This window comes from Macaca thibetana, chromosome 7 (genome assembly GCF_024542745.1).
Source record: "Macaca thibetana thibetana isolate TM-01 chromosome 7, ASM2454274v1, whole genome shotgun sequence".
NCBI lineage: Eukaryota > Metazoa > Chordata > Mammalia > Primates > Cercopithecidae > Macaca > Macaca thibetana.
Genome location: NC_065584.1, coordinates 67,762,861 through 67,775,780, shown reverse-complemented (window position 1 = coordinate 67,775,780; position 12,920 = coordinate 67,762,861). Strand labels below are relative to the sequence as shown.

Sequence of the window (12,920 nt, the reverse complement as noted above, 5' to 3'; positions counted from 1 at the left end):
CAGGTTACACATGGGCTCAGCAACATGGACTTCCACTCACCAAGGCTGACCTGCCTATGGCCACTGCTGAGTGCCCTATTTGCCAGCCCCAGAGATCAATACTGAGTCCTTGATATGGCACCATTCCTTGGGGTGATCAGCCAGCCACCTGGTGGCAGGTTGATTATACTGGACCTCTTCTATCAAAGAAAGGGCAGAAGTTTGTCTTCACTAGACTAGACACTTACTGCAATTATGTGTTTGCCTATCCTGCATGCAATGCTTCTGCCAAGACTACCATCCATGCCCTCATGGAATGCCTTTTCCACTGTCATGATATTTCACATAGCGTTGCCTCTGACCAAGACACTCACTTTATAGCTATGGAAGTGTGACATTGGGCTCATACTCATGATTCTTACCATGTTCCCCATCATCCTGAAGCAGCTAGATTGATGGAACAGTGGAATGACCTTTTCAAGTCACAGTTACAATGCCAATTAGGTGAGAATACTTTGCACGGCTGGGACAAAGTTCTCAGAAGACTGTGTATGCTCTAAAGCAGTGTCCAATATATGGTACTGTTTTTCCCATAGCCAGGATTCACGGGTCGAAGAATCAAGGGTTGGAAGTAGAAGTGGCACGACTCACCATCACCTCTAGTGACCCACTAGCAAAATTTTTGCTTCCTGTTACTGCAACATTTGTTTGTGTTGGTCTAGAGGTCTTAGTTCCAGAGGAAGAAGTGCTGCCCCAGGAGACATAACAATGATTCCATTAAACTGGAAGTTAGGATTGCCACCTGGCCATTTTGGGCTCCTTCTACCTCTAAGTCAGCAGGCTAAGAAAGGAGTTACAGTGTTGGCTAGATGATTGACCCAGACTATCAAGATGAAATCAGTCTACTATGCCACAATGGAGGTAAGGAAGGGTATGTGTGGAATACAGGAGATCCCTTAGGGCATCTGTTAGTATTACCCTGCCCTTTTTAAGGTCAATGGGAAACTAAACCCCTCCAGGCAGGACTACAAATTGCCCAGACCCTTCAGGAATGAAGGTTTGGGTCACTCCACCAGGTAAAAAGCCATAACTTGCTGAGGTGCTTGCTGAAGGCAAAGGGAATACAGAATGGGTAGTAGAAGAAGGTAGTCAATACCAGCTATGACTACGTGACCAGTTGCCGAAACAAGGACTATAATTGTCGTATTTCCTCCTTAGTCTGTTAAGAACATGTTTGTGCATGTATACACTTGTATGAAGAAAATATCTTCATTTTAGTTTCTTTTTCCTTTATAATGTGACATAAGATTTATTGACTTCATATCAGCATTTAAATGTTGTTAACTTTATGTAATAGCAATTGGGTTGGGATTGGTGTGCTTCCAGTTGTACAAAAGATAGTTGTCTTATGTTAGGTGTAATTATGACCTTATTCTTTTATTTCTCTGAAGATTATATATGATTTCAGGAAATGTATATAGGTTCAAGTTGACAAGGGGTGGACTTGTGATGATTAATATTGAGTGTCAACTTGATTGGATTTAAAGATGCAAAATATTGTTCTGGGTGTGTCTTTGAGGGTATTGCCAAAGGAGAATAACATTTGAACCAGTGGATTGGGAGAGGCAGACCAACCCTCAAGTTGGGTGGGCACCATCTAGTCAGCTACCAACACAGCTAGGATGAAAGCAGGCAAAGGAGTGTGGAAGGACTACGCTGGCTGTGTTCTCCAGCCTACATCTTTCTCGTGTGCTGCATGCTTCCTGCCCTTGAACGTTGGATTCCAAGTTCTTCAACTTTTGGACTCTTGGACCTTAGACCACAGACTGAAGGCTGCACTTTTGGCTTCCCTACTTTTTAGGTTTTGTGACTCATACTGGCTTGCTTGCTCCTCAGCTTGCAGACGACCTATTGTGGAACTTCACCATGTGATCATGTGAATCAATACTTAATAAACTACCCTTCATATATACATCCATCCTATTAGTTCTGTCCCTCTAGAGAACCCTGAGTAACATAGCTTGGTTACTAATTTGTTCAATACTGGCTTTAAGGATATTATCATAGACTACATTTTGATAAACAATAGAAAGTAATATTATTAAATACCTTCTTACTACTCCAAAAATGAAGATCAATAAAATTATTATTAAAAAGAATATCCACAAAAATTTGTGTTGATTTTCCCCAAGTAAACTGATAGGACAATTTAGTTGTTCAACTCAATGAAATTAGCTAAAATATAGTGAACGAAATGGGCACAAGCGTCTGTAGGCATGATAGATATCATCCATGTATGGAGAGCAAAATGTGTTAGGGGCCAGTGATATAAGATGTCAAGCTGTTGAAGATAGTCTTAGACATTACTTTTCCCAGTGGCCTGTCCCCCAATATCCCCCTTGAAACCAAGAACTTAGCACAAAGCTGGAATATTCACTGGATAATTTTTAATGCTTCACAAATAGATGATGTATTAGTCTGTTCTCACACTGCTAATAAATATATATCAGAGACTAGATAATTTATAAAGGAAAAAGGTTTAATGACTCACAGTTCTATGTGGCTGGGGATGCCTTACAATCATGGCACAAGGCGAAGGGGAAGCAAGACACGTCTTACATGGTGGCAGGCAAGAGAGCCTGTTCAGGGGAACTCCCATTTATAAAACCATCAGATCTTGTGAGACTTAATCACTACCATGAGAACAGTATGGGGGAAACTCCCCCCATGATTCAATTATCTCCACCTGGCCCCACCCTTTACACATGGGCATTATTACAATTCAAGGTGAGATTTGGGTGGGGGCACAGCTAAACCATGCCACATGATGTTACTGTTCATTAATGATTGGTACATATGCATGATGCTTTCTCTTATATTATTTATCCCTTGAATTAAGCATATAAACAGTAGCAGTTTCTTTGGGGAAACATACTGCCTACATTTTCAGTTTTTCATGACTTGTGTGTGAAACACATTCAAAGGTACAGATGCAGAAAGTCTTTTTTGTCTTGTTCTCTGATGCCACACTGGGAACACTAGATATGTACTCATCCATTACTAAAATGGTATTTTGTTTTCTGTTTCAGGATTTTTCTCCTTGTACACAGCTTTAAGATTGACTTGCTCATTCATTGCGGTGAGTAGTAAGACACAAACCTTCAATCTCCATATGCCTCAAGTAAGTCTTAAAAGCAAAATATGTTCTGCATAAAGGTGGAAGAATAATGATTTAGAATCTGTGAAGTACAGAAATAGGATAATGTTGAACCTGCTCCTCTCCTAGGCCTGTGGTACTTTGGGTACTGGAATTAGGCAGTTACTACCAAGGATTGCTGCAAAAGAAGCAGTGATGTTGGGTGAATAAATATTTTGGTACAGAAATGCCAACAATAGGTGGTTCATCTCAAATAAAACCAATAGATCACCTGCCCAACTTTGTTAGCTTGCTAGGAAGTTAGTTATAATTACAATTAGAGTCTAAGACATATTTTCTAGTCATTAACATATTCCATACAATCTTGATAGCATTATTCCAAAAACCAAGATCATGTCATTAATTTAAACCTATTCCATGCAGTGACTATTCAGAGAAAGTAAATAGTATCTTCTCTTAATAGATGTATGCTCTTTTGTACCATAGATTATCTTTACAGTAGTAACTTGGCACTAATTTGACTTTCAAAATTGAACTGCTGCTGATAAATCTCTTAAAAAGTCTTTTTTATATGTAGTAAAATGTTTAAGAAACATTTAAAAAGTTAGAACAAAAAGATAAAATGAGAAACAGAATATGAAATAAATTAGTATAAGACCTTGGTATTATACCAAGGTCAGGAAGACAGTTCAGTAAAATTCAAATTATTATTGTATTGCTGTTCTTTACTTTGGGAAAGGTGTATGTGTATGTAAGAAGTTGCACATATAGTGCCAAACAAATGTCTTCAAATTTAAGAACGATGCCCATGAAAGGAAAATCAACCTAACAAGAAGGAAAGAAATATTAGTATTTATAACACAAGAAACCTTAAAAGGAAGGGGTTATGATCTTGTATAAGAGTATACATATATAAGTAGATAGATACACATATTATAAATATATTGACATATGAACATACTTAACTACAACATAGCTGATATTCTAAAAATAAAATATCGAATTGTGATTTTACGTATGTTTCTTTTCAGTAAACAAAGGGTATTAAAGGAAATATAAAAATTAATGCAATGGAAAAAATATATTTGCCTGTGATAGTACTAAAATTTGTTACTGGATATTTCAATTAAACTTAAAAATGTAAAAAGACAAAACAAGGAAGCAACAAAGAGATTTGCAGCACAGCAAAAAATGGCCACCAAGAGATCACATTTGTCTTCTCTGCACCTGGCTTGGTCTGACAGTACTTCAAAATTGTACTGGGGATTCTGGCACCATTTTTATAAAGGTAAAGGTTGGGTAACTTGACATCCAAAAGAAAGTTAATATAATAATTGGTTTTACATGTGACTATATCCTCAGTTTCATCATATTTACTAAAGGAGAAAGAAAAACCTGACTTATAAATGTGGCTCCCCTTATTTAAAATTACTTAGCCTGTGGAATAAATAAATTGTGGTGGACAGAATCTAAGGTTGCATTCATGGTCCCTGACTCCTGGTGTTCATGTCCTTACTCTCTCCCCTAGAGCATGAGTGGGAAATATGACTTGCTTCTAAGCTCTAGCATATGCACAGGGGATGAGATATATGTGACTGTGCATACGTGGTTACATGATTACATGACATAAGATGAAGTGCCGTCTTGCTGGAGTCTCTCACTCTCTTGTTGACCATGAAGATGGAAGTTGCCATGTGGTGGGCTGCCTATGTTGGGAGACCCACAGAGGAAAGAACTGAGAGAGCCTACAGGCTGATGGTGGCCTCCATCCAACAGTCAGCAAGAAACGAAGCCTTCAGTCCTACAGGTGCCATTTTCGACTATGCGTTCCATCTAACATGAGTGGAACTGATATTTTTATAAAACAAAAACTGAAATACATGTTTCTATATAAATCTCCTCTTATAAATAAAATGAAGTAGTGGAAGGATACTTGAAGGTAGTGGTGCCAAAAAGTGGTGCCAATGTGAAAGGACAAATTGTAAGGGAACAGAAATCTCTTTCAGTGGATAAAAGAATAATACAATTAAAAATGTGATCAATTAACAGATTAAGCTGATAATGAATAATAAGCAAGAGGGTACTAACAGTAAAATTAGGGTTGTACTCCATCATTACTTGAACCCAAACTAACTTATCAATATGCTTCAGGATGAGAAGTCTGCCATCTTCCATCAGCCTTGCTTATTTGGGAACCAATTTAACTCAGTCTAGTATTAGGCAGTGGCGATTGAAGTTTGGAAATAAGTTGTTTGGTGTTCTATAGCCAAGGGTTAAAACTTTTGAAATGTTTTTGATGCCAGCAATGCTATTGCATGGTTGGCTCTTTAAATACTACCTGTGGAGGCCAGTTTGCTTGACTTTATTGGGCCTGGGTGTATGGACTAACTGGGGCTTCATAACTCTCTATTCTGTGTCTCTAACACCAGCTTTTGAAGAGTGCAGAAAAGTGTAGATCTCCCTGTTCTAAACTTCAGTTGGAAAACCAGTGCTCCTGTTTACTTTTCTCATTATTTCAACCCTTGCTAAGGGTTCCATGGCTGCTGGTCACCCTGATTGATGCCATCCTATAATTGGAATGACTTTTTAATACCTATATAGAATTGGTTTCTAGTCCCCCTCCCCCACCCTAGTTCTTCCTTGACTTTATAGTAGCTTCTCCCCAGAAGTCTGCTTTCTCTCTCTTAGATCATGTTCCTTTTCTTCCATGTATCTTGTAGCCAGTGCTGTGTGGTATGTTCTTTCTTCATCATGGAATTCAGTATGAGGGACACATATTTTGGATCATCAAAATGCAACGAAGGACTTATAACAAATGTTTTATTTTATGGAGACTTTTTTTGCCCCTTGGATTATGAATTCAATGATTGAAATTTGAAAATCAATGAACCTTGCACTTGAAATAATATATACTCCAATAACTTTCCCAAATAACAAATTTAAACTGGTTCCTCTGAAAGTATTCTTATACTATAGTAATTTCCTCTTTAAACCTTTAATAATTACACATAACCTATTACTGAAATAGGATGTAAACTTTGTACCCAATGTTTTGCTTCTATTATTTTCTGGAATGCTCTTTCCCCATTCTTATGGTTCCCCCAAAACATACACATATAGACTTTCTCCCTCTCTTCTGTTTCCTGAGGTGCCCCCCATTCCTTAAGTCCTTTTTCATTTTCCAATTTCACCCTGAAGGCTTTTCTGATTTACTTAAGTAAATAGTCTGTTTCTCTTTCAGCCTTCACATCTTGCTTTATTCCTCTGTTATGGTATTTCTCTTAATCTTTGCTTATATTTGTTGTTTCTTTTCTTCTTTATTAGATCCTAAGCTATCTGAAGGCAGGGGTCAAGCTGTTATGATGTTTATGTTACTTAAGATCTAGATAAATAATAGCTAGTTAGTTAATAGATGTGTATTGGGTTAAAACAAATTAACCCCCTTTAGCCGTGCATGAGGCCCTACCAACAATGAGCTAATGTTACCTTAAAAGAGATTTCCGTTACACTTACTCATGAAAGGCTCTTCTCTTTTACTGTATGTGACAAAATGAGAAGGTAAAGGTAAAATAGTGACTTTTCTATGAAGCTAAATTTATTCAAGTTTACAAAAAGCCTTTTATTTTGTGTTGCTGCTCTTTTGACTTGTTGAAAATTAACATTTCTCCTTTTTTTGTGGTGGGAAGTGCTTGATTGTTATAAGAATAAAGGTTTAGAATCTCTATATTAGTTTCTCTAATTTTTTACTGGTCTGTGAAATCAGAAGTCTTGGGAACTGCTGATCTAGGGTGTTCGTACATGCCAATATAACCAAACAAAAGGGTTAAGGGATTCTGGTGTAACCATGTATGGAGAAAAGAACAATGGACTAAGATGTAGGAAAACTGATGCCAGCCCTGATGGATCTTACAACGACTTATGTAACATTGGTCTTGGCTTTATGTAATTAAGCTGAGTAAAACTGCCTCAGGTATCTCTTGAGGTAGATGTGAGACCCAAGTAAATAATCAGGTTGTAAAATGTTTTTGTTTCTAGTATAGTTTAAAAGCAAGGGATTGTGTAGTGCTAGTTATCGGTAGTGTTTTCCTGTGTCTTTAGCGTCAACAGTATTTCCTTTAGAGAGCCCTTTCTTCATAACCAGAAGCAAGTCCATGATTTTCTATGCTTTGAATTACAAATTATTCCTCACCCTTCTAGTGACATTGATTTGATTATATATCATAAACTGTCCAGCAGGATTTTTATTGTCAGTTTAAAATGAAATAATAGCTTAAAAATCAGAATGCCAGTGGTAGATATTTGTATAAGTGATTCCAACTGAAATGATATATGGACACTATTTGTATTTTGGAGGCTCCAGTCATGTGAGAAGTGAACTTTAAGTCTGAAGCATACTTATGCAGATATTCTATATGAAGGGTTATTTCTGCAATGCAAAATTGTCTTTCACTTTGCATGAACAAAACCAACACAAATAGAACTGATTGCATTAATTCACTAAGTGACTACACAATCTGCTGTGTATAAAGATATGTTGCCAAAATATTGAATTGCAGGACTATTTGTTAAATGTGAGAGTAGAGTAGGGTTAGACCTAGAAGGGTAAACTTGGCCACTATATTAGTCCATTTTAATGCTGCTAATAAAGAAAAACCTGAGACTGGGAAGTAAAAGAGGTTTGATGGACTTAACTGTTCCACATGGCTGGGAGGCCTCACAATCAATGTTGAAGGCAAGGAGGAGCAAGTCATGTCTTACATGGATGATGACAGGCAAAGAGAGAGAGCTTATGCAGGGGAACTCCTCTTTATAAACCATCAGATTTCATGAGACTTACTATCACAAGAACAGCACCAGAAAGACCTGCCCCCATGATTCAGTTACCTCCCACCAGGTCCCTCCCATAACAGATGGGAATTCAAGTTGAGATTTGGGTGGGGACATAGCCAAACCATATCAGCCACTTACTCCCCTCTTCTGTGTCATCATCATTAAAAAATGACATTACACAGGCCACACATAACATTTTAAAGTTGAGAAACTTTGTCTTTTGCCCTGTCTTCCCTTAATACCTTACTGTAGTTTCCTACAAGCAATAGGTATTTCCATTTTTTACCTCTCAGGCCCAGTGGCCTCTGCTACTCTCTGACTTTTTACAGACTGCTAATGAGATACCACCACTCTCTTCCCTCCCAGGAAGTTAGTGTTACAGGCTCCTGAGCGAACCTTTTATCTTTTACTTCTTGTCTAACAAAACCATACTTTTTGGGGCTGTTGATCTCCGGTAGATGTTGAGAATATAGCAGAAAAATCAATTCACACCGAGATGCCACTGCTAATAGCTGATAATGAGGTAGGCATCCCAGGTTTTATTTATAAGACCAAAAAATGGACTGGACAATGTTGGACTCATAAGAAAGGGATTTAGATAGAGATCTTTCCTGAAGCCTCTGAAATTATCCCCTGGAGATCAACTTAATCTCACATATAATGGGACCTCCCTTTCTAAATTAAAATTTCAGTGGGTCACTGCATTGTATGCAGAGATATTGTTCTGAATCAAAAGTAAATTTTTTCTGTAGAGAAGATTTTTAAACTGTAAGATGAATGCAAATCCAATCTAATTCATCTGAAAAGGCCAAATGAGAGCTCTAGCTGAGATTAAAAATGGTTGGCTCTGGTCCACATCCATTTAAAACAAGTAATAGAAGATCAGTAAATACCAAAATGGAATGGAGGACAGGAGAATCCATGGTTTTGGGTGTATGAAGTCCTTAATTATCACTTACCAAACACATATTAAACACAGGGTGACACTAGGGTTTGATAAATGAAACACATGGTTCCTGAACTAAAGAAGCTCACTTTCTAGGGAGTAGATCAGCAAATAGAACATTATTTTATAAATGTGTCATAAATGGTCTATTAGAGGCAAGTCCAAGATATTCTGAGAGCTCAAAGTACCACCTAACGTAGACTGGGAATGGAAAGACATGGGGCAATATCTTAGAAAGCTTTTTTTAAGTAAATTAATTGAGTTTGGAAGACGGAACAAAGATTAAAAAGAGAAATAAAGACCACTCCTACTGTCTTGTTTTCTATCTTAATTTGAAAATCATTAACCCTGAATTAACTCATTTGTTTGTTTTTAAAGTATTTTCTAAGCTCACATGTATATTAAAGGACAAAGGTTGAAAAAGCACCTAAAGTAAAGGATGAAAAACTTTTATGTTCCTTTTGAGTGCCCAACTGTGTGTGCCTTTTGGTAATTATAGGCTCAGTTACCATGTGTATATTCCTACCAGTCCCACAAATGGTAGTTAAAGGAGAAGAGCATAGTAAGTGCAGCTAGAGACTATTTAAAGTGGTTCAGCATTCATTAACTTCAAAACCTCTAAATTAAAACAAATAAGGTAAATTATGATTATGGATTCAAGACACAGGAATGGATGTGCAATACAAATCTATTTGGTGTTCTCATACTATAGTAATTTGCCAGGGAGTTATAGAAACTCTAAGATAAAATAAATGTATCTCTGGAGAATCTATTTTACTGAAAATTTTAGGAATATAGTTAATGGTAAAACATAGAGCTACACAGCAGTCCATGATGGATTGATACATATTACACATACACACACACACACACACACACACACACACACACACACACACACGCCCTTCTTTGGTTTATTTGAGTAGAACAGTTTGAAAAAATGTAGCAGACTAAAAAGACACAGAAGAAAATAGCAAGACTATCAGGTATTTTATAGTCTTTACTGAACTTCATTTTTCTTCATTGTATAAATATGTTCAAATATGCTATCAGATTCAGAGCACAAATCCTGACTCATAACTCATCTCTCCCTCCTTATAATTGCTATACTTTAAAGGTCTTTTAGAAAAGAACATTTAACTTACTCCACTCAACTCTCTTTTGGCTGACATTTGCTTTCACTCTCTCTTTGTCATTTTCAGTCATCATAAAGGCTTCTGGAAAAGGTATGAAAAGAAGAAATACAAGGGAGGACTGTTCAGCTGGTGTCAAAGGACTAACTCTTGGCCTAAATTTTTCATTTTTCAGTGAATTACAACATGCAGGACTTTAACAATGACTCTGAATACATCTGGAGCATTTTAAGGAACAAAATAAAAGTGAGGATTGCCACTTTACAATCTCCGATCCAAGAAGCTACATGTTCTTTTAGGCAGATTGACACAAGCTTTAAGTGAGCAAAGGGCTGAAAGCAGAGTATTTTCAGTCACTGAATTATACATATTATAAATGTGACTTCTGTTGAATGTGAATTATATCTCAGTAAATCTGTTATAAAACAGAATATATAAAAAAATTATAAAACAATAAAATTACATATTGCTCTACCTCATAAGAAATTACAATATGTGTTTATATTTCTTTTTTTTTAGTTTACTATTAATCCTCCTAGGGAACCTATGAGTTTAGATAGTATGTGCTATGGATAAAGAAACACACACAAAATGACTTACTTGCTATATTACAATACTTCTTAGTTTTATAGACAAGCACATGTTTTGCAAATCACTAGGCTTCATTTAGAAAACATAATTTCATATTTCATCAATTTCTTTTATTGTTATTCTAATCATAGACTTAAAAACAGAGCTTCGAGATCTCTTAAATTCAGTCTTTTTATTTTACTTACAAGGACCCTGAAATCCAGAGGAGTTAAACTCCAACATTTCAGCACATGACTAATGGATCTGGGTTTAGATCCGGGGGATAGTCTCAAGTCCAGCGAATAGAGCACTGGACTGGGAGAAAAAGATCTAAATTTGAGTCTCAGAACTGTCACTTATCAACTTTCCCACTTATAATACTTATTAACGTGTTTAATAGTTAAAGCAGAATTCAAATATTGGTTGTCATTATTGATAAATAAAGAACTTCCAAATTGTTTATGGGGAAATTTAAATTGCCAAAATGATGTATGTTTCTCATCATATTAGTACAAGATGGATATCAATTTTGCCTAATTGGTTTGAATCTCAGTGCTATCATCTCTTAGCTGAATTATCTTTTGTTTTAGGGAATGAAGATTTGTCATTTTCAATCCCCAGTATACATACTAGTTTTTGTTTTTTGTTTTTTTTTTCTTTTAGAATTGCCTTTAAATTATAGAGATGAAATCATGTTATAGATGAGCCAAGTCATGATGAGGTCACCTACATACATCTACTTCATAAAGCACAGCTTTATTTTGAATTTAAATGTTATTAAAGACCATTGGTCCAGCCTGCATAAATAAAAGTCTTAGACCTTTACCTGGAAAGAATAACTTATTGATCTAAAGCCTCATTGACACAATGACACTTAGTCTGCCAATTTGCGCACTGCATACTATATCACCATAAGGAGAAAATTATTAACATTTATATGACCATGCCACGAAAGAAAGCAAGCAGCTTAGTTTTTCCTGAAAATAGAATCAGTGCGAATTTTATTTGAAAGATTGGAACTGAACTTCACTAATAGAGCTACTTTACACTGAAGATACATCCATGTCTTAAAAGAAACATCTGATCCATAACCTGTAAACTTACACAGGGTTGTCCTTCAGAATTATGTGAAAGAAGACTAAGTGCACGATGACTTGCAGTGTATTGGATGCTAGCATGTTTCTGGGATGATGTAGGAGATGTGAAGGCTGATCATTTCATTCTGGAGTGTAACCTTGGAGGGTTAGGAGTATTAGCAGGGCAGTGTCATTTTCAAGTGGTGTACATGTGTGTGTATTCTCAAATGCTCAATGAAATGTTTGTGAGTGTGTAGGTATACACAAATATTTCATTGAACGTTAAACATGTTAATTAAGCAGTAAAAATGATAATGCCAACATTCACATTAAACACATGAAAGCACAAAACCTTCTAATAAAATTGTAACTAGAAATAGTCTTTTATTTATGCATGTCTTAGTATTTCAGAAACCTTCACAATTTTCATAAATGAATGATAATAGTGGATGCTTACTGAATATACCAAAGAAGTTAGATATTAAACACTTTTAATGAATATTTCAAGAGGGAAAGCCATTGTAAACAATACTAGAATGTCAATACAAAGATGGGTGAGACAAGAAAACAAAATAAAGTAATGGCAACAAATAAAGAACTGAAACTAAAGAAAAACAGAGGCAATGAATTATGACTAAAGCAAATCTATATAAGTTTATCAATATTTATTGATAGCAATGCTATATGAAGAAAATTGGCCAATGTGGTAAATTCCAAAGATCAATGACTCAAGCACCTGTAAAAGTTATAAACTAGTCGAAACAATTGATGTTCTCATTGGACCCAAGTACAGCTATAATTCATGCTTATACAAAGATATATTTAGTTTCTTGAGTGCTTGTGAATACGATAGATTAAAAATCAATGTAAGATTATCCATTTTTATGTACTTCATAGAGGATACATATGATACATGTGATATTAGCAAACAAGATAGACTCCCTCATGGTTGTAATAACATTTTCATAGACTTTTCAAGTTAATTTCTTGGATTTATCCAATTGTAACTTTTCTGCCTTTTTCATCTTTAATGTAAACTAAAGGTTCTATCTTTTGACTAATTTGATAAAAGAGAGTGTCTCCCTGATACAATAAATGTGTAGATTTAGAAATACTTTAAAATGTCAAACAAGTAAGGTTGTTGTCTATACATTGTTAAATAGTCAATAAATATATAATTTTGATAAACACCTAACCAATTAATGAACAGAGAACATTATAAAAAACTG

At 35.8% G+C, this 12,920-nt stretch overlaps 1 long non-coding RNA gene across 3 annotated transcripts in view; it reads left to right on the top strand.

The window, feature by feature from the left end:
- LOC126959618 (uncharacterized) overlaps positions 1–9,608 on the top strand; it is a 504,393-nt gene extending 494,785 nt beyond the window's left edge. For all 3 annotated transcript variants that reach the window (XR_007727578.1, XR_007727580.1, XR_007727579.1), the window contains 2 exons: positions 1,841–1,915; positions 3,069–9,608. This is a non-coding gene — a long non-coding RNA (uncharacterized LOC126959618). The remainder of the gene's footprint in view (positions 1–1,840; positions 1,916–3,068) is intronic.
- The last annotated feature ends 3,312 nt before the right edge of the window (positions 9,609–12,920 follow it).